At 49.4% G+C, this 20,240-nt stretch overlaps 1 protein-coding gene across 2 annotated transcripts in view; it reads right to left on the reverse strand.

The window, feature by feature from the left end:
- Positions 1-20,240, reverse strand: part of ZFHX3 (zinc finger homeobox 3) — a 316,950-nt gene that overhangs the window by 272,167 nt on the left and 24,543 nt on the right. Inside the window, exon 1 of one of the 2 annotated variants that reach the window (XM_055233175.2) lies at positions 3,861-3,950. The exons of the other annotated variant lie outside the window; for it this stretch is intronic. The gene's annotated coding sequence lies outside the window, so the exon portion shown is untranslated. Of the gene's footprint in view, positions 1-3,860; positions 3,951-20,240 lie in introns of those variants that run through there. 2 annotated transcript variants of the gene reach the window in all.

Genomic DNA, 20,240 nt, shown 5'->3' on the forward strand with positions numbered 1-20,240 from the left:
AAAGAACTTGGTGGGGGAGGGAATAGATGTCTGCCGACCATATTCACAGCTGCCGCACTCAGTTTACATTGGTGTAATTTAAAAGCATATATATAGCCGCCGTTGCTCCTCTCTGTAATACCCCAAGACTGTAAATCTATAACCACTGCAATGATTTAGTGATTAAAAACATGATAACATATTGTGTAACTGCAAACCACAGAACCCCTGCCAACTCTCTCTCTAAGATAAAGGGGAAAAAAATACAGAAAATGTGTTGCTTGCAGCCATCTTCCTAAACCCAAAAGATTTTAATAAAAGAACCTATACAGCAGACGAATTGGAAAGGGGTGAGTGAATTCTGTGTGAAGCCAGCAAAGGGAGAAAAAAAAAAAGGCAGCTTTATGTGGGATTCTTTTCCTTGTACTAACAAATTACGACCTAAACATGCTTTTTCTTTTCTCTTTTTTTTTTTAATAGTTTGTTGTAACTGGAATAACTGGTCTTGTGCACTGTCTTGCATATTCAAAGCTGCTTTGTAACCGGATCTAGAGACCCAACCTTATTTGCCTGAACTCAATAGGGGTTTTTTCTCCCCCTCCTCCCAGGTTTTGTTTTGGATTCGGTATTGTGGGTTTTCTGTTGTTGCTGGGAGCCTATGTCTATGCAGGCACAGGCTCTGGTGCCTTTAAACCACAGACCAAACACCTGAAAGGGGGAGGCACAATTTGTAGAATGGCAGGAGGAGCCTAAAATATACACCAAAAAATAAAATCAAAGCAGCTGTAGGGGTTTTGGCCTCTGAGCAGCTGACCTGACCCCGTTCTGTATATTCTTTTATTTCCCCATTGCAGGATTCCTGCACCTTGGGTCAGATTCAAACTCAATGTGACCCTGAGGAGAAGGCAGTCACAGAGCCCTGGAAAGCTGCTCCATATTTAATAGGGGTGGGGGAAGTAAGTGCATATGCATCCAGACTCCCCCAGTGAAGACACCCACACGGTGCAGACGTACATGCGCGCGCACACGCACACACACACACACACACACACACACACACACACGTCAGGACTGCCAGGCCATGGGGCCAGCTCCATCCCAGTTTTCTTGGCCCACACCACTGAGAGCCTGAACTCTCTTTGCGGGCCCCCAAAATCCTCATACCTACAACTCTACACACACACACACACACACACACACACACACGCTTGAACACCACTCCTCCAGAGACTTTGTATGTTTAAAAAGTCCACAGATCTGAATCGCCTCCTCTCTGGACCGGAGCAGGGCAGTTTATTCAGAGAAATCAATAGGAAAGAGCATTTGCAAATATTTATATAAGCCCTGTGCGTTTCAGCATTAAGTAATTAAAAACTAAAACCCGAGGAGGGGGAAGGGAGACACACAGACAGAGGAAGGCTGCTGGCCTAGAGTGGGTTTTCCTGCCCACACCTCATCTTCCCAAACCGCAATCCTTTCAAAACTGACTCCGTGTACACTTTTTACGAAATCCTCTTCGTGCACCATTTGCTAGACTATTTCAAAATCATCTCCAAATATGGATTCACCTACCACCAAGCTTTCAAGACTGACTGTGTCTGTATTCTATCTCTCTTCTCATACACACACAGCAACTCATACTTTTGACACTGCTTCAATCTCTAGTATATTCTCTTTTATTTTCCTATCTCTAATTTACCTGCACTAGTTAAAAAAAAAAAAAAAACAAAAAACCTAACACTGTAAGATAAGAAGAGGGCCCCCAAAGTGCCCATTCAATAAGCAAACTCCCAACGCCTAGGTCTCCTGAATACCCCCCACTCCCCTCAACCCACAGGATGTCTACACTTTGGGGGTTCAGCTCCTGAAACCCCCACGTGTAAACAGATTTGGAAAAAAAAAAAAACTTCAGCAAAATGGAGTTTTAGAATGAGCTACTACGGAGTGGACTTCCCTATATTGTTCCAGAGGGCTGGGCAGTAAATTCTGGTTGTTCTGCCTCTAAATCCTCTCTAAGAAGCCAAGCAAGGCGCTGGAGCACCCACGCTGCAGATATTGTAGAAATTTACAGTAAATGTAAGTACACGATTGCAGCACGCTGCCCTATTGATTACGCAGATTGTGATCAATCTTCTCCCCTAGCCCATTGCCCAAGCCTCTTTCGGAGGACCTCCAAATAAGTTGGTCTGCAACTAGCTATTCTCCCAAAGTAGGGAGAAAAAAAGTAATTTTTTAAAAAACATAATAAATCCTCAATTGTCCCCACTGAAAGGGCTCGAATCTGTTTTAAATTCCAAAGTGAATTTATGTTCTGTAATTTGCATTACAGCCAAGCGATCACCGTCTGTCATATTCTTCAAAGGTACTTAACAAACTGCCTTTTAAAAGTCTCTAGAACTGGAGGCCAGAAAAAGGCAATCAGCATGCTCCGTCCATACAGTGCTTAGATCAAGTTTCAATAATTGAGACCAATAAAAATTGTCATATTTACCCTACTTGAAAGCAACAAGGGGGAAAAGTTAAGACCGGGTGCCTTTTGAAAGCGCTTGTAATCAAAGAATTTGCCACAGTCGAAAGAATAGCACAACATTGAACAAAAGTCAGATTCTGGGCAACAGCTTCATTCGCAAAGTGATACATATATATATTTTAATTCAATAGTTATACAAGAACCCTCCGAATACTGAGTCCATACACAACTTAATTATATACACTGCATGAAATACACTTAGATCTACTCTCCAACAGATATGCAAAAAGATGGACATTAAAATGCATAATGTAAAATTCAGGAACACGGTTTTTGCATCGAGTGGAGCCGGACGAGGGGTGAGAGTGGGGAACCGAACGTAAACAATCCCAGATTCGCGAGAGCAAAAAAAAGAAAAAGAAAAAGAAAGAAAAGAGAAAGAAAAAAAGGCATCCTCGGATGTCTCTGAGCTCAGCTGGCGGAAGAAGGCCGGCCGGGCGAGGTCTGGCCCTGGCCAGCGGCGCAGCCCCGAGCCCCCAGGAGCCCCTAGTGTCCAGGGCAGAGCCCCCTCTGGGCGCTCGCGGCGCTGCCAGTGGGGCAGGGCGGAGAGCGCGCAGGTAGAGGATCGCGCGGCCGCCTCGCCCCCTCCGGGGCTCCGGGGCTCCGAACGGGCTCCCGCGTCGCCGGCAAGTCGAGCCCCAGCGCGGAAGGCGCTCGCCCGGCCGCCCGGCCAGCGGTGGCGGCCGCGGCGGCAGCACCGGCTGCCACCGCGGCGACTGCTCCGGGCCGGGTGCGCGCCCCGCGCGGCTGCTCAGCCCGGGGCCCCGGCGCCTCTCGGGGTGGGGCAAAGTTGGGGGCCGGGAGCGGCGGGGGCGGGGGCGCTCGGCACCGCGGAACCCCCCATACTCCCCCCACTGCCGGCCGCCGCCTTTGTCTCCGAGCTGGGACCCCGGCCGCCCTCCCGCCCTCGGCCCGCGCCCCGGCCGGCCCTGCCTGGCGGCGCCTCCAAACTCGCCGCACGGGCCTCGCCCCGGGCGCCTCCACCCTCCCGGGGGTCGCCGGCGGCCGGCTGCGGCGGCGCGGGGGCCGGGGAGGAGGGGGCGGCCCGGGCTTGGCGGCGGCGGCGGCGGCGGCAGCGGCGGGAGGAGGAGGAAGAAGAAGAGAAAGAGAAAGTTTGGCGCAGGGGGAAGGCGAGCGGGACGCAGCGAGCGAGCAGGGCGCGGGCGCGGGGGGCGCGGGCGGCGGCGGCCGGGCGCGGGAGCCGGGAGGGGGCAGGACGAGCCCCATGCAAAGCAGCCCGGGCGCCCCGAGGAGCCCCGCGTCCAGGCGGTGGCGGCGGGAGGAGGAGGAGGAGCAGGCGGCGGCGGCGGCGGGAAAAAAAAAAAAAAAAGAGGGAAAAGTTGCCACTTACGCGGTTGCTTCTCCGGCGGCGGCGGCTGCAGCGGCGCTGCTGGCGACGGCGGCGGCGGCGGGAGCTGGCGGCGCTTTTAATCCCGAAAAGAGGCGCTCGGGCCGCGGAGCCCATCAAGGCAGCAGCGGCGGCTGGCGGGGGTCGGCGGCGGCGGAGGACGCGCTGCTGGCGGCGGCGGCGGCGGCGGCGGCGGCGGAGCTGGAGCGCGCTCGGCGGAGCCCGGGGCGGGAGGCGGCCGCAGCCGGGGAGCCGGAGCCGCCGCCGCCGCTGCCGCCGAGCAGCATGGTTGGCGGGGAGTTTACAGCCCCCGGAGCGGGCAGGGGCCACGGAAGAGAAGCGGCGGCGGCGGCGGCAGCGGCTCTAGGCTGTAATTGGGATGCAAAGCAGGCGGCGGCGGCGGCGGCGGCGGCTGCGGCCGGGAGGAGGAGGAGGAGGAGGCGGCGGCGGTGGCGGCTGCAGCGGTCGGAGGGGACGCGCTGGAAGTGGGAGCTGATGAGTGAAAAGAAAAAAAAGTCTTTGGATCTTTATTCTGCTAATTAGTTTCCTGCAAAAAATGGCTGTGATTAATTCAGTGCGCATGTGCTTCATTACCCAGGCACGACGGGAAGGGCTAATTAGCCACCTTCTGGATCAATAAGATTCAGCAAAAAAGAAAAGGGGGAGGTAGAGGGAGGCAGAGGGGAGGAAGGGAGGAAAAAAAAAAAAAAAACAGGGGAAAGTGATGAGCAGGGCAAGGAGAGCAGGAAGAGAGGATGGGAGAAGAGCCTAGGAAGAGGGAGAGAGGCTCCAAAAGTTTATGCATGTATTAAAAACACACACACACACACGACACACACACGAGCACACACACACACACGCACACACACACCGAGAAGTGGAATGCATAGGAGCAACAATAGGAACCTGGCTAAGAATTTTTTTTAAGATTTTTTTTCTTTCCTTTCTTCTTTCCCCCTCTTCTCTTTTATTTCTTATTATTTTCCCCTTTCTCTCTCTCTCTCTCTCTCTAAGCAAATGCAGCAATGTTTAAATTAACTAGGAAAAGAGCATCTCCAAAGAATGGGGGCATTAGTGGAGGGGGACAATTTAAAGGTTTAAGTGAAAGAGCAGAGACTTCGAATAGAGACCACTTTAAATTGCAAATCTGAGATTTTTTAACGGAAGGAAAATTACCTCCCCCCAAATCAGAGGACGAATGAAGAAAATATGGAGAAAACTTTAACACATACCATAGACTAGACAAAAAATATATGTTAATTTTGTCTTCTGAAATAAGACGCAATCGGTCTTCTCTGGTTCTTTAGAAGGAGAGGGGAAGAGAGGAGGGGTGATTGGAAGAAATAAAAGGGAGAAAGTGAATCAGAACTGAAAGGGGATAACTTTAGGAAAGACAAGAAAAGGAAAAGTTGCACTTGGAAACAAGTCCAACTTTCTACCTTTCTGGACTTAAGAGAAAAGTAAAATCAGTTTTCTCGTGTGAAACCTGGAAAGCAGATGTTTTCATAACACAGGAAGCTATTTTGCCATCAAAAGCAGGGATGTAATAAAGGCAGTGAAAAATAATTTCAGACTAAATTCATAAGAGAGAAAGCCAATATATTTAAATACAGAGGAAAGGTCTAGGGTGTAGAAAGGGGAAATTACATACCCCTTCCCTAATGCCAAAAAAAAAAAAAAAAAAAATCCTTACAGCTACCTCCAAGAGTTTGGAGCACAGTCACGAAGCTAAAGGGCTTGAAATGAGAGGATGGATTTCAGATAAAGACTAGGAGCGGTACATCCCACTAGAGCCCAAAGGAGATCCCTGGAATCAAAGACAGCAGCCAGGGACCCTGCTACTGTACCGATTGCCAGTACATCAAAGCCATCACTTAGGCTGGTGCACGGTACCTCCAAAAAGCAAGCAAACAAACGCAGGAAGAACAAGAGTCAGTGTCTGTCTGTCTCTCTCTCTCTTTCTCCCCCCCGCTTCTCTGTCTCTTCCCCCCTTTCAAATCCTAGCCTCAGCGTCACTGCTACTGCAATAGATTTTTTTAAAATGACAAGTTGTATTTATGTAAGTTCTAAATATGAACTAATACCATTGAAATTACAATGTCTGGAATAAAATAAAATGCAATCAGCACTTTAAGTAATCTGCAAACAAATGTAAAAACAACATTTATATTTTTGAAGGCATGATTAGTAAACCCTGTAACATCAGATAGCTTGCTAAAACTTATTTTTCTTGGAAAAAAATGTTGCCCTAGCCTACCAAGATTATTTATTTTAGGAGGAATTTGGGAATTAATCAGGAAATCTGTTTGATTAGAAAGTAATTCTTCATTTTGAGAGATTTTCCAGTGCTCTTAAGAGCATGCAGCTTCTTAGTCAAGACTAGAGAGAAAAAAACCGGTTTAGGATTTTGCAGGGTTACCTCATCTAATCCTTCTGAATTCACTCTAGGAATAATGCTATTTTATTTAGAGGGGGGAAAAAAAGAAAATACATTTAGAAAAATCAGGGGTTTCCTCTGTGAGCCAAATCTGGGTTGCCATTCAAACTTTTCCTGGCTGCTTTTCCATGCAGGACAGCTGATCAATAAAGCCAAGTCCAGCCTGGCTTGCTACAGGTTTCACCAGTCAGTGCTTGCAAAACCTTTGTCATTTTCTAAAAATAAAAAAGCTAAAAGTTATTGTAGAAGAAGGGGCTTTTTTTTGTCCCCTGCACAATGTGTCTTTTGTGAGGTTAATGCCATTCTGGGCTCTCGATAGCCCTGGACAATGGGGAACTCTCTAGGAGCCTGCAAAGACTCTAGCTTTTTTCTTTCTTGCTTTTTTTTTTTTTTTTTTTTTTTAAGGGAAGGATGAAACATTCCTACAGTCCAAACACAACCTCTACTTTGATTAAATAAATATTTATCTTTATTGTAGCCATTGTATATTTTTACCTTCAGTTTGTCCGGTTTCTGATTATTATTTTAAATTTTTCAATGGCAACAGTTAATCTTTTTTTTTTCCCTTTCAGTCCAAAGGGCAGGTCAGTGTAAAACGTAGCTGACTGAAGGAAGACTGGTAAATTCTGAATTTTTCCATAATACATCAGGTAAGGAAAATTGTTCAGACCCTCAGGAATATATCCACTTCCTTTTTATCTGTCTTCACGAATCTTCATAAAGCTGTTTATTTTTTTAAAGATGTAGTAGAATTAAATTCCTCTTTGTAGATCTTGAAAAATCACTTAAATACTATGTATTTATTTTCTTTTAAAATGTAAATAGTACTAGAAGTGAACTTGTAGCTGGTTTCTTATATAAAAGGGTGCGGAGGAAGTCAGTATTTCCTTTGGTATAAGCTATTTGGAGGAAATTCTGGATATAAATGTATTTCATGTTACAATATAGGAAAATGTCAGCTTAATCTGGTAAATACTTATGCTAATTTTACTGAGTGAATTCGTTATAAGGAGGAGAGGTACCAAGCTCGTATGATTGAATAATGCTTAGACGATAATCCAGCATCTATATGGATTATTTTACGTACAAAATGAAAAAAAAAAGGAAACAAGAAATTCAGAATCTAAATCTTTCATTTAGCTGGCAAGAGGGCAGAAAATTTTAGACCAACCTGTTTTTTAAGACATTTACATTAGGAGGGAAAGTGGAATGTAGGCTAAATATTGCATTGCTGTGTACATTTCTCTAGCTCTCACTCAAATGAATGGATATAGATATAAAAACAAAAATATATGCATAAAGGGGTACATAAATATACATTTGAATGACTTCAGATGTCTTTGCATTTGTGTGTGTGTGAATATATCTGTGCACACAGATATACAAGGTGTACATAAATTCAGGTACTGGGCAGAGCTGTGTGAGTGCTCGCTCGCTGGGGGCTTGTGTTTCCAGATCTGTTTGAAGCACTTCTTTGCAAATATAACATAAAAAGGTTGATTTAATGATGAAGATGTGAATGGCGAATTTGAGTAAGAATCTGCTCCCCTGCAATTATCAGAATATGGGGTTGCAATGTGAGCAGCTATTATTTGGTCCAAAGGCTAAAGAGGCAATGGGCCATCTTAAGGGGCAAGGAGGATGAAGGGGTCTTAGGAGATCTCACTTGGAAAAAGCCTAGCTCTGGGCCCTGGGTTTTCTTCTGCAGGGGGATTGGGGACACAGAAGCAAAAAAAAAAAAAAAGAAAAAAAAGAAAAAAAAAGAAAACCCCGTGTGGAGGCAGGAGAGGTTGAAAGGACGCCTCTCCGTACAACTCCAGAGCTAGATCTAAGGAAGGGGTTGGAGGGTGAAGAATGTGCGAGTCCCTTTTTGAATGTGTATTGTTGTTCTAAGTCTATTGTATGTACGTGTTGCAGTCCTTTCATTTGCCACAACATATGGATTCCATAAATGCAAACATGCCGAAGTGCATCTGTCTGGGTAGTTAACATGATCTAAACATCCCTCCTCGTTCCGCTAACTCCGGCTTTTCTTCGGGCTCCTCAGCAGCGATCCGGGCCAGCCAGCCCGTGCCCCAGGCTCGCAGCGCCCGGCAGCCTCGTCCTTTTGTGGTCTCTGCACGGGATCCAAGGTGCCGCGCGGAGGAGGCGGGCTGCTCGCAGTGCCGGGGTCAGAGGCGCCACCACCGGCGGCCTCTGCGCGCGTGGGGAGGAAAGGGTTAAGCTGCCCGAGCCCGGGGAAGGGGCTGCGCTCATCCTGGAGCGAGGTGCAGCCACCGGCAGCTGTGATTTAGGGGTCAAGTCCGAGATCACCTTTCTCCTGCCTCTGGAAATGGCAGAAGATGAGATAGGGAGGGAGAAACTAGAGAGTGGCAGCCAGGCGCAGCACGTGGGCTCCATCCATCGGACACCCCCATCGCCCCGGTCTACCCCCTGACCCCCAGACAAATCGGACAGTTCCCTTTTCTGGTAGAGATGCGGGGTGCGGTCCTTCTGAGCGTCCGGAATCGCTCCATCCAAGGCTCTGCCCTAAGGTTAAGCCACTGTGCCCTGAGCCTCAACCACCAAATCTCAAAAGTTTGCTCTCAGTGCGCCAGGGAGTGAGTAGCTGAGTCTGAGTAAAAATCACCCCCCCCTCCCCGTTTACGAAAACCAGGGGTCCCCCTGGCAGGACTAGGCCGTTTGAATGTTGGTGCTAGACCCTCAGACTCCTGTCACGGTCCCCACAGTCGTGAGGGGATGTACACAGTGGTGCCCACTACATGCAGCTTCTTGCTTTGTGCCTATATTCTTGCTCAAGATCTTGCTTTCCCCCAACTCAGGCGGACTGGGGAATACTTTTGTCAAAATATTTTTTTACACCTGAAAGGTAACCAAAAACCAAATACAGATGTGTTTCTAGGGCTTTTTCACTGGAAAAGAGCAGAGGGTCTGAAGTCCCCTTTTGTTATGGTTCAGTGTCCGGCCCGCCAGGTTGAGGGTCCCCGCGCCGAGGTGACGTTCTGGGGGCTGTAGGGATGCGCACCGTGCCCACAAAAGGCGCTTTAATTGAGAACGAGCTTCCCAAATCCAACTTCATGAGGATGGTATTTAGGACGACAGCTCTTTCGGAAAGTTACTCCAAGAAAAAGGAGTTTTTTGGTGGGAAAAGAATACTGGCTCGAAATGACAGAGAGAAAGGGGAACTAGATCCCTGGGGGGCAGGAGGCAGGTGGGGGGTGCGGTGAGAAGATAAGGAGATGAGCTGGGAAGTACACGGACAGGGAGTGTGGGGCGCGGCCAGAGAGGTTCCGCGACGCCCTCCCCTGACTCTCACTCCAGCTATCAGGGTGAGGGTGAATCACCCCGATTTTAGCTTCTGCTTCCAGGGCCAAGAGCAGACCAGCTGGTCTAGAAGGCAGCTGAGGTCTGTCTTCTGAGCCCTGCCGCCCCTAACCCTGCCAGAGCCTCCAAACCGCGGAAATCAAACCAAATTGGCCGCTCAAATCTAGAGAGGTTTCATCCCTGGGGCAAGGGGGAGGGAACAAGCCTTTTTTTTTTTTCTTTTGAACTCCCGATTCAAAAGAGACCACAACCTACTCTTGAGTGTCATCTCCAGTACATGGATTGTGGGTATGTTTCATTCTTTCTTTTTTCCTGTTTCTCAGAAGTAAAACCTTTAAAGAATGAACCCCAAACTTGGAGCGCCCGGGTCCTTGAAAGAGTTCCAAATGATAAAGCCTGCCCTTCATTTTGAATACATGGCGCATTGTGAAAATGCAGGGCAATTAGTCAGTTCCAGGGTTTGAGTCAGATTCCCAGTTTCCTCAGCTCCTTTGCAATGGAAATCTTAAATCCAACCTTGGGGCAGGAGGCGCGGAGCCGGTGGCTCTCTCGGGTTCCGCACCGCCCGCACCGCCGGCTAGCGCCTGACTTCCCTTTTGGTGACCTGGTAGGTACTAGAAGTTTGCACCACATCTAAAGCCTGGGGCGAGTGAAGAAGAGAGAGAACTAACTTCATCACAACGCAACAAAGTGAACAACTTGAGGGCAAGAGACCCTCGGTCGGGCTATGTTCGCTTTAGGGATTTCCAAGGGCATAACTTTGGGGAATGATCGGGACTTCTTGCTTGCCAGCCGGAGCCAGGAAAAAAGGAAACCCTGCGATGAGCGGGCGGCGGGCTTGGGAGCAGGGCTGTGAGTGGGCAACTGAGACCTGGCTCCCATCTGCACATAGCCTTCCTGGGCCAGCGCCGGGAGACAGTGCCCACGGTGGCACGTGCATTGTTGACACGCAGACACGCAGGCGTGCGTTAATGGAGGGATGCGCGGCTGAACAATCCCCCCACCCCACCCCATGCTTGCATTTCTTGCAGGCATGGCTTATTTAATGGCCAGGGAATTGAGTGCCTCTTACCCACCACCCCCATCCCTTTTATTTTTTGCTGAGAAATGTAAAAAGGAATCTATGCCGAGTACATATTCTGAATAAACGTGAGGGTTTTTTTTTTTTCTTGAGAAATACCTAGCGCCATAATTTTCTGATTTAAGGGGGCGAGGGAAATCTTTGAAGTGAAGGAAATCAGTCGGGGACGAACTAGCTTTTCCTGATTTGTGTGTGTGTGTGTGTGTGTCTCCCCAAAGCCAGTAATGGGATTTAAAATGAGAGATTCCCAGTCCTTGTCCTCCCTCCCATTCCATTTCGCTCTCTTCGCCCCAGAAAACATCTGCGATAACCGGCTGCACGTCTAAAGGGACGGTTTAAAGAGAAACAGGGTTTGGGGAGCGCATCAACTTTCTCTTTTTCAAATAAAATTGAAAAAAAAAATTCCAAGGACAATTTAAGCAACAAACGACATCGAACAGATATTTTTCCAAGGCAAAAAAATTCCGATTAGTTGGTTTCCCATTCTCAGAAATAGAGAAAAAGGCGAATCCGATCTTCTCGTGCGCTCATGGCACGAAATTTGGAGCCCATACTTGGTTAAGGCTGGTGAGTGCAGGGCAGGGCGTGGCCCCACGGGCCGGCAGGAGTCCGGCGCGCACTGGGCCTGGAGCGCACCGACTGGGGCTCCGGCTTGCCGGGCTCCCCGTGGGGTGGCCTACGGCCCAGGCTGTGTCAAGGCTGCGGGCAGGGCACTGGTCCCCTGTGGACTCGGGGCGCGCCCTCTCAGCCGCCTCCCTGTTTAATTCCAGAGCTCAGCGGGCTGCAGGGACATTCGACGCCAGTTTCCTCTGGCCCGGGCGTGAGACGCACCCTTCTCGTGTCTGCTCTTCCGTCCCTCTGTGCTGGATGTTGTATAGCGCAGGCCCCTTCCCTCCCCCTTCTCTCGTTTCCAAAACCTTATCATTGAGAATTCGACTGTTGCCCAGAGATGCTGATCCTAGTTCACGGAGCCAGCGTGCGCGTCCCTAATGCCCGGCACACCCAGCTCCATTTCGGGACCCTTTTTTTTCCTGTGGGCTCTGGACTCCCGGGAGGAAGCCCCGGGCCCTCCGGCCCCCCGGAGACACCGGCTGAGGCGCTTAGGCCAGTGCAGAGTCACCGCACTGGGACCCAGGCGCCCCTCACAGGTGCACGCAGGGTATGGCCCAGCGGCCCCTCGGATGGGCGGGGAAACAGGCCCGGGCGGAGCATTTCGATCACCCCATTATGCCCCTGCGGATGCCCAGAAAAGCCACCAGGCCCGGGGGCCCGCCCCAACAGTGATCTGGAAAGGCGAGGGCGCGGCGGGGGGCGCACCTCGCGCCCAGGGCCCACGCCGCCCAGGCCCCGTGCCTGCCTCCCCGTCACCCTAACTCCGCACCCGGGACTGCTGGTGGTTCCCTTCCCTTCCCGCCGTTCTCGCCGGGCTGCCTAGTCTCTTTAGGGCCACAGATGACCCCCCCCGCCCCGCCCCGCGGGACACGGAGGTGAGGGCACCGAGATGGGGACCCTGAACCCGACTGCAGGAGGGCACTGGACCCCGATGTCCCCAGGAGCCCTTTCCAGCCAAGGCCTGGGGAGGGCAGGCGCCTCTGCACCCCTCAGTCCCAGGTGCAAGAGCTGGGAGTGGAGAACCCCCGGGGCCCTGCTGGCCTCCAAGGCAGACCAGAAACCGGGCCCGCCAAGGAGGCGGGAGTGGGTGTGTAGAGTTAGCGAAGGGCCGACTGGAGGGGTGCCTGTGCCTGCGTGTTTGGTGCTGCACGTCTCCCTGCCTCTCACTCTGTCTGGGAAGAAAAAGGAAAGCGGGCAGATTTGAGCCGACCCCTCTTTCCGCAGCCTGGGAACTCTGCAGCAGGAAGAATTGCTCATAACGACACTTAAGCCCCGACACTTGAATGCTAAAGGTTAAACTTACAGTCTTCAGGGAAGGGCTTCCTGCCAACTGGAACAGTGGTGCGCACTGCCACGGGTGCTCCTCCACCCCAGCCTGGCCCCTCCAGGTACAGCTCACATCATGGCTCTTGGCATTTGTGAACTTCAGCGAAAGGAGCCCCTGGGTGCTGGCTTGTCCCTGCCCTTCACCTTCAGGGAACCTCTCCTTCCTAGTCTCCCCCATTATTTTGCCTGTGGCTGGTTGAGACCTCAGTTTGTCCCTGGGATCCTGCCCTGTGGGTCCCAACTAGTTCCTGCTGTGCAGTTGGAATGAACCCACCTTTGCAACAAAGATGCAGGATTCACACAGGTGAACACTTTGGAGAAACTGCGTTCATCCCTTTTCCCTTTGCACAGAGCACTCGGTGGCCCCTGCACCTTGGCACAGATAAAACCAAGGCTAATACACTGAATTTAGTGCCCAGCCTTGGAGGGGTCCGCAGAGAGACCCTGGCTGTAAGGAGGCAGGCGGGGGGATTGTCAGGTGGAAAGCTTCCCCCAAAGGAATAGCCAAGGTAGTCTCTATTCCACGGACCAATGGCCCCTCCCCCAACCCCACCACCAAATGATGGTAAGATTCAATTTAGCACCCCTAAAAAGTATATTCCAGTAGGAGATAGATGGTAAAGAGAATGGAGTTCAGCTCTCAGGAGCCAGGGAGGGTGGCTCTTTTCCTCCCTCCCCAGAGAGCCCACATTTGCTGAGCACCTACCATGCCTTAGCTCCCTGCCAGGCACTTTCCAAATAATTGCATTCAGTTCTCCCAGAAATCCTGGGAAACTGGTATTATTAGTCCCATCTTATAGATGAGGAATACCAGGTTCAGAGAGGTTAAGTCACTCACTTAAGGTCACACAGCTATTAAGTGGCTCAGCTTGAATTTGAACCTGGGCCTGTCAGGCTTTAAAGCTATTTCTATTACACCAGTTGCCTCTCATCAAGGTCAGGAGAATCAGGGGACCCAAGGGATGAGAAAAGATAGATGGGTAGGGCAGATGGGCTGAGGGGCAGGAAATAAAAATATTCTGGGAAGGGTGCTCTGGTTTTTTATGGATTCAGGGCTAGATTCAAGACTAAGAGACAAGTCACTGATGGGCATGGGGGATGTTATTCACTAAAGGGAAAAGGGCCAAAAGGGACAATGCAATAGAGAAATATCAACAAAATCCTAGGGTTACAGGGTTGGAACCCATGTAACAATTGCCTGGTGTGCCTCTTGGTTTTCCAGCCTCAGCTGGCCATACCAGGGGAAGTTCATACGAGGCCTTTTTGTTTTTCTTTGTAAATTTTCTGAGTGTGTCTGAAGCTCAGACAAGTTCCTTACTTTTGTGAGTCAGCAGGGCTAACAGGAAGGGATGATCAGATGACCAACTGCTCATGAAAAAATATGAGGAAATCCAGTAGACAGGGAATAAGAGCGGGCAGAGACAGACATCCAAAGGCAGGCCCCTTGGGAACTCCTGGTCACTTGAGTGCTCCATTTGCAGGCCCTAAGGTAGGGAAAGCTGTGGGTGGGGCAGCTCCACAGCTCCCTTGAAACAAAGATGATGCTTGCTTTGCCGATATTGAGGTTTGGCCACCTGACGGTTGTCCACCAACTCTGGCCTCCATGTGCACTGCAGGTACTGACCACTCCTTTGGGCGAACCTGCACAAGAGGGAAGGGTGGTCAGTCCAGTGGTATGGGCTGATCACTCCTCGCTGTGCTCGGCTGGATTGACTCTGACTGATGCTGCCCAAGTATGAGTGTGCGTAACTGGGCAGGACTGGCCAGGCCCACATGGAGGGGTTGCTGAAAGCCTTGTTAAGGAAGTACTTCTGACTAGGCAATCCAATTACATAATGCTGCAAAAATAACTCTGGGCTGGGAGTCTTGAGAGTGACGTATTTTGTTAACAGAGAGGGGTATCAAATATCTGTCTTTTAACCCAAGGGCTGAAAGTACACTTGTGTGTACTGACTGGGCTCTCACCCTCTCCCCCAATAAGGGATGTTAAGCGGGTGGCAGCGGGGAAGCAAAAGAAGCAGCAACAATGCATAGTTATTTTTTCCCCTCCTTTTCCCCAGGTGCAACTAAAGCTAGCTGTTCAGTTTAGCTATATTCTGCCAGCTCACGTGTCCATCTACAGAATCATGCATACCCAAATTAGCCATGCAGTGCTATAAACTGATCAGGGAAGATTAAGCAAAAGAAATGAGGGGAGAGAATAAGAAATGAGAGAAAAACAGAATGAAAGGTGGTTTTGTTTTATTTTTTGGTGGGTAGAGAAGGGGAAGGGGTGAATTGTCTCATTATATTCATGAAGAGTAGACTAGGACTCCCAGCTTCCTACTAAGGTGACCAACTGGTCCCAGTTTACCTAAGACTGTCCCACATTTAAAACTGCATCTTAGGAACCCACTCATTTCTGAAAAACTGAGTTGGTCACTCCACTTCCCACAGGCTTTGGCCAAATTTCCACCAGGTCAGAAAATAACTGGTCATAATGGTATATCCTGTCAATCCAAAATTGTTCGAAGAGTGATCTAAATGAGATTATTTCATCACGGACGCAAAAGCCTTATTTCCAGGCATTTGAAGAAAGATCCATACACTTCTCCCTCCCACTACCATTTTGGATTCTAGAGCTTTCCAGGTGGAAAAATTACCTGCTTTATCCAGTTTGCTTTCAGATAAAGTTTCCGGATGTCCCTTTCCCATTTTAAAATGCCCCGAACTCCTGCCATGTTTTGCTTGAGAATCTTTTCATACCCTTTTTAAAGAACCCTGCTTGAAAGTCATTGTACCTTTTTTCAACCTCTTTTCTGTTGTGGGGTCTCCATGCCCTCCTGGGGCACCAGGGTCACACACTGAACTGTATCAAACTCTTTTAATGTATTCTCATTGAATCTGTTAGCATTTTCTGTTTCCTAATGTTGATAATTATAGCATCTGATCCTTTCACTCTAAACTGCGGCCGTGCAATCCATCCTTAATCTAGATCCATCTGAGCCCCTTCCAAAGAAGACACAAAGATAAGCTATCCCTGGCCCAAGACACTCATAGCATCTGAGCTTAGATTCACATTTGTTCCCCCCTCTATTATTATTTTTTAATCAAAATGTTTCGAAACCCCTTGAGCTAATTATAAAAGCAAATAGCTTTGCCTCTCCGAATCATATTCCTTGACTTGTAAGAATGCAATTCCACTCTGAGACCACCTTGTCGCAGACGTGAAAACCTGCTTGCTGAGGACGCAGCAGAGAGGAAAGGGTAAAGCGGGTTGTCTCCCGCCCTCCCTCGGCAGGCACTGCCTTTATGGAGTCTATTTCCAGTCTGTTTACCTGGCAAGGACCACGTGACCAATCCAGAAGGAAATGCTGACATCATTGTCTCTCTCTCTCGCACATGTGCGCCTCCCTCCCTCCCTGCGCCGCCTGCATTCCGGTATCCATCCTCTCTGCCTCTCTCCAGCGCCCGGCCCCCTCCCCCACCACTCACGCCTTCCTCCACTTATTTCTCTGTCTTTCTCATGTCACACTTTCCTTTGTTTTCTTTTCCCCTTGCGGGCTGGTTCCTAGACCGTCTTGCGCGCGCGCGCGCACACACACACACACACACACACATCTGGGTGCCCTTTTCTTTCTCCCTCCCCACCCCGCCACCGCTTTTCAGTTTTTTCAGATCTGTGGCCATTGAGCCCTCACTCTTTTAAAAAAACACCTTTCCTCTTTCTCTCTAGATTTGAGATTTCTAAATCAAAAAAAAAAAAAAAAAAAAGTCTGGAGGCCTAAAAAATCTTCTGGGCCAGGGGTAGGGGGAGGAGGGCCAGGCGAGGCTGCGGAGTCCAGACATTCAATTTCCTGCTCCACTGGGCTTCGAGATTTCAGTGTTGGGGGTTTGGTCAAACATGCTTTCTTTATTTATTTATGTACAGCTTCTCTTCTTCTAGTCTCCATTCCACGTTTTCCCACCCTGCTGCTGACCAGGCTCCCCTGCCTTCCCCACTGCCAGACCACAGGTCCCAGCAGCTCCTGGCCTTGAGCTGAGGGAGGGAGGGAGGGAGGGAGCACGTGCGACTCGCTCCCGGTCTTTTCTCTGCTGCTGCTCATTCTGTCGGGGGCTGGGGAGGCTGCTCAGCATCCTCCCAGCCTGAGACCCGAGAGCTGGGAAAGCCAGGATGCAGCGAGGAGGGGAGGAGTGGCAGTCCATGCAGGTGCCTCCTGCCTGTTCAAAGGGCTATTTATAGGAAGAACCAGCAGGCAGGGCTCTGGGGTTCGGCTGCTCCTGGGCAGCTTTCTTGGTGCACGTGGGCACAGAGCCAGAGCATGCAGTTTAGAGGAAATGTTTAATAAAGACATGGGAGCCTCAAAGTGTTTATTTATTCTCACAGAAAGGTGGAGATAGGGTGTGCCTGGAAACTGCTTTGAAAGCGGACAGCAAGGTAGTGAGGCCAGAAGGTGACACCACTGGGAATCAAAGGGAACAGCTGTCTCAGGCCAAGGGGCACAAGGCAGACGCTGATGGGCCCTATTGCTTCCACCTCCCACCCTAAGCTGTTCTGAGTGGGATGATACCCCTTTTAGTTTGGAAGTGGGACGTGGAAGGAGATATGAAGGGTCACATGAGAGTGAGACTATTAAGTAGTCATTACTTACGGGCAAATTCATAATCCCCAGCACTCAGAAAGGTGGGATTCTACCTGGAGGGCATGAGTACTTTGATGGGTATGTTCACCACTGGGTTGGATAGAAAATCAGAAATGTAGGCCAGGTGGGGTGGCTCATGCCTGTAATCCCAACACTTTGGGAGGAGGTCAGGAGTTCAAGACCAGCCTGGCCAACACAGTAAAATGCCATCACTACTAAAAATGCAAAACTTAACCGGGTGTGGTGGGGGTGCCTGTAATCCCAGCTACTCAGGAGGCTGAGGCAGGAGACTCGCTTGAACCCAGGGGGTGGAGGTTGCAGTGAGCTGAGATCATGCCATTGCACTCCAGCCTGAGCAACAAAAGCGAAACTCTATCTCAAAAAAAATAAATAAATAAAAGGAAAATAAAAAATACAGTATCCTATTGGAAGACCCTACTAAGACCTAGAGGTGGGACTCTGAATGTTTTTTTTTTTTTTTTTTTTTTTTGAGACGGAGTCTCGCTCTGTCACCCAGGCTGGAGTGCAGTGGCACAATCTCGGCTCACTGCAAGCTCCGCCTCCCGGGTTCACTCCATTATCCTGCCTCAGCCTCTCCAAGTAGCTGGGACTACAGGCGCCGGCCACCACGCCCGGCTAATTTTTTGTATTTTTAGTAGAGACGGGGTTTCACCATGGTCTCGATCTCCTGACCTCTGAATGTTAATATAGTACCGGCCTTCAGTGTTTGGGTTCATTCCTATTTCTTTGTTTTTAGAGACAGAGTCTTGCTTTGTCACCCAGGCTGGAGTGCAGTGGTATGATCATAACTCATTGCAGCCTCCAACACCTGGGCTGAAGCAGTCCTCCCACTTCAGCCTCCTGAGTAGCTGGGACTACAGGCACATGCCACCATGCCAGGCTAATTTGTTTTACAAATTTTTTGTAGAGACAGGGTCTTGCTGTGTTGCCCAGGCTGGTCTCCAACTCCTGGCTTCAAGTATCCTCCCACCTCAGTCTTCCAAAGTGCTGGGATTACCGGCATGAGCCACGGTGCCCAAAGCATTCCTAGTTCGTTCGTTCTTTCTTTCTTTCTTTCTTTCTTTCTTTCTTTCTTTTTTCTTTTTCTTTTTTTTTTTTTTGAGACGGAGTCTCACTCTGTGCCCAGACTGGAGTGCATCGGCACAATCTTGGCTCACTGCAACCTCCGTTTCCCGGGTTCAAGCGATTCTCCTACCTTAGCCTCTCAAGTAGCTGGGACTACAGGCATGCACCACAATGCCCGGCTAATTTTTTCTATTAGAGACGAGGTTTCACTGTGTTGCCTAGGCTGGTCTCAAACTCCTGAGCTCTGGCAATCTGCTTGCCTCAGCCTCCCAAAGTGCTAGGACAAAGGCGTGAGTTACCGTGCTCAGCCTCCTACTTCTTAAGACACATTTCCAGTACTATGCCCATTGAAATGGCCCTGGCGGCCAGTCAGAAGAGAATCCAGTTATTATGAGGCTACCTTCTGGAGACCTATTCCTTCAGCAAAGTATAAAGATAGCAGGGAGGGGTGTGGTGGAAGAGGTCGGCCATAGATAGGTCTCTCTAGGATCAACAGGATCTAAATCCTCTTTAGATATGCTGGAAATCTAGAACTTCCTACAGGCTTTAAACATTTTGTACAAGTTCTAATTTTAAACTTCTAAATGTCATAGGCCAAGGACTTGCTGGATTTTGTTTGTTTTGTTTTTTTGAGACAGAGCCTCACTCTGTCGCCCAGGTTGGAGTGCAGTGGCATGATCTCAGCTCACTGCAACCTCCACCTCCTGGGTTCAAGTGATTCTCCTGCCTCAGCTTCCCAAGTAGCTGGGATTATAGGCACCTGCCACCATGCCCAGCTAATTTTTGTATTTTTAGTAAAGACAGGGTTTCACCATGTTGGCCAGGCTGGTCTCAAACTCCCAACCTCAAGTGATTCACCCGCCTCGGCCTCCCAAAGTGCTGGGATTACAGGCGTGAGCCACCAAGCCCGGCCTGGACTGCTGTTTTGAGACATCAGTTAGGTAGATGGATAACTCCGTTGGTCAATGAAATTATTGTTGTGGCTGTTGATTCCAAATAAAACTAGTGCTGGAAAGTCTCAATGTCATTCTCATCATCTCCGTATCTCATCATTTATGCAGCCACAGCTAAATTATGAGTACGGAAGGATAAGGTGAAGCACAGGTTTCCGACTCCCACCTGTGGGTTTGAGATGCCTCTGTCAGTGAATGTGTGCTCTTCACTTTTTACCAGTTTTTGTCAAACTAAACTCCAAGTGGTGGAAAGATATAAGAGACGGTAGAGAGAATCATACAAAGCAACCAACCCAGCAGGATTATATGACCTTTACTGTGGCATCTTTCAACTTTGGAGGGATCTGGAGAATAATACGAAGGAGGTTCTTTCTCCATCTTTGAGGCTAGCTGAAGGCTCAGGCTCACTTCCTCACGCGGACCCTGTCCCAGGCGCAATGTTGGAGGTGACCTCACCCAGCTCCTCATATTCAGCTCTCTGAGTGGGTTTCCTGCATTTGTGTAAAACTGTACGGAAACCAAAATAATAGCAACAAGATCCATTTGTTTCACTACAGAATACCTGTGATGATGTGGAAATGCATATGCATTCATGAGTAGATTTGTATTCATGTTATGGATGACCCGCTTGCTTCCCCAAGGATAGGCACCATATGGAGTGTTCACTGTACACATCTCCGTAAACGCCCACAGTGCTAATTGGTACTCAGTGCTGTACCCGTGGAGAGGAGAGGATAATGAGAATGATAATGACAATGATGACGACAATGATGACGACACTGAAGTGCAGATATCGATTCCAAGATGAAGATAGTTCTGGGCATACAGACATGCTTAACCAACGAGGAAGGAGGGAAGGAAGGAAGGGAGGGAGGGAGGATCAGATCTCATTGAAACACTCAGTGTAAGTCCTAAACTAACTTCCTTCCTTCCTTCCTTCCT

The sequence above is a fragment of the Symphalangus syndactylus genome, chromosome 11 (assembly GCF_028878055.3).
Source record: "Symphalangus syndactylus isolate Jambi chromosome 11, NHGRI_mSymSyn1-v2.1_pri, whole genome shotgun sequence".
Taxonomy (NCBI): domain Eukaryota; kingdom Metazoa; phylum Chordata; class Mammalia; order Primates; family Hylobatidae; genus Symphalangus; species Symphalangus syndactylus.